Below are 2,335 nucleotides of genomic sequence, written 5' to 3'. Positions count from 1 at the left end.
GATCACCTTTTCATATGATTATTGCTCTTTTGGATATCTGTTGGCCTATTCATATCTTTTGCCCATTTTTCTGTTGGATTATCTGACTTTTTTCTCTTATTGATTGATCAGTTAATTGATTGAGTTATTTACTCACTCTGGATTTGAGTCCTTTGTCAGTTATACACATTGCACATATCTTATTCCACTTTGTGTCTTGCCTTTTTACCCTCTTAATGATGTTTTGATGAACAGAAGTTCTTAATTTTAATGTAGTCCAATTTATCGGTGTTTTCATTTCATCTAATATATGAAATCTTTCCTTCTCCCAAGGTAATGAAAATGTTCTTTTTCTCTTTAGAAGCTTTATTACATTATCACATTTAGATCTGCAACACACCTAGAAATAGTTTTTTTGATAATTCTGAAGAAGGGATCAAGATTCATTTCTTCTTCATATATACAATTGACCGAATCCCATTTATCACAAAGACTGCCCTTTTCTCATTGCTCTGCAGTGCACCTTTGTCATCAGTCAAGTTTCCATATTTGTAAGCATCTATTTCTGTCCTCTATTCTGTTGCATTTATCTAGTTATCTATTCTTGTACCCATACCACAGTCTTAGTTATTGTAGCTTTATATAATAACCCTTAGTATCATATAGTGAGGCTTCCACCTCTGTTCTTCAAGATTATCTGGGCTATTCTGAACCATTTGCATTTTTATATAAAATTTACAACAAACTAATTTTTATAGTAGTGCTAGCTGGGATGTTAATTAGGATTACATTGACATCTTTATAATATTTAGTCTTCTAATTCATGAATATGAGAAAAACTTCTTTTAAATTTTCTTTAATTTTTCTCAATCATGTCTTGCAGTTTTCTCTATAGGTTTTTGCATGTCTTTCATTAGATTTATTACTAAGTATTTGATGTTTTTTGATACTGTTGTAAATGATATTTAAAATTTTTCCCCTATTGTTGCTGTTATATAGGAATATCAGCAATTTTTATAAATTTATCTTTTTATTCAGCAACCTCAATTTATTTTTAATTTTAGTAATTCATCTGTAGATTCTTTTGGTTTTCTGGATACACAATCATGTTGCCTGTGAATGACAGTTTTACTTCTTACTTTCTAATTCTTATGCCTTTTATTTCTTTTTCTTGCCTCGTACTATCTAGGACCTCCCAGAGGACATCAAATAGAAATAATGAAGGAGATATCCTTCTCTTCTCTTGTTCCCAATATCAGGGGGGAAAGTGTTAATATTTTACTATGTTTCTAAATAATCCATATCTCAAAGAAGAAATCACAGTGGAAATTTAAAATGTTGTATTGGAACAATAATGAAAGTGCAGCACATGAAACTGGAAGGATGCAGCTAATGCTATACTTAGAAAAAAAATCAGTGAGTTCTGAGTATCCATCTCAAGATGTTAGAAAAAGCAAATTAAACCTAAAGACAGTAGAATGAAGGAAATAATAAAGACTGGAGTAGGAACTAATGAAATATTGATAGAAAACAAATGAATTATGAAAGGCAAATTTTGGTTCTTTGAAAAGGCTATTAATATTGAAAATCTCCTGACAAGACTAATAAGAGAGAAGCCAGATAGGCAAATAACAGGATTGAAGAAGGGAACATCACTATACATGTAAACAAATATCAAAAAGTGAAGAGGATATTATAAACAAATTCTTGACAATAAATTTGAAAATCTATATGAACATCCAGGTTGCTTCATGTTATCAAGTTTGTTCTTTTTTATTCTGAGTAGTATTCCCTGGTGTGAATATATCTCAGCTTGTTTAACCATTTACCTGTTAAAGGAATCTTGGCTGATTCCGGTTTGGGGCTATCACAAATAAAGTCGCTATAAACATTTGTGTACAGGTTTTTATGTGAATACATATTTACATTTTTCTTGGATAAAGGCCCAGGAATACACTGCTGGATCATATGGTAGTGGCATTTTTAGTTTTGTAAGAAACGGCCAAACTGTTTTCTAGAGTGGCTATAGCATTCTACATTCGCACCAGCAGTGGAGGAGAGATTCAGTTTCTCCATATCCTTACCAGCATTTGGTGTTTTCACTTTTTTTTTTTTTTACTATTTTTTATTTTAGCCATTCTGACTGGTGTGTAAATCAATTAAAAAATGCCATTCAGGGGCTTCCCTGGTGGTGCAGTGGTTGAGAGTCCGCCTGCCGATGCAGGGGACATGGGTTCGTGCCCCGGTCTGGGAAGATCCCACATGCCGCGGAGCGGCTGGGCCCGTGAGCCATGGCCGCTGAGCCTGCGCGTCCGAAGCCTGTGCTCCGCAACGGGAGAGGCCACAGCAGTGAGAG

This window comes from Lipotes vexillifer, unplaced genomic scaffold (assembly GCF_000442215.2).
Source record: "Lipotes vexillifer unplaced genomic scaffold, Lipotes_vexillifer_v1.1 scaffold853, whole genome shotgun sequence".
In the NCBI taxonomy this organism is placed as follows: domain Eukaryota; kingdom Metazoa; phylum Chordata; class Mammalia; order Artiodactyla; family Lipotidae; genus Lipotes; species Lipotes vexillifer.
Note: the sequence above shows the minus strand (reverse complement) of the source record.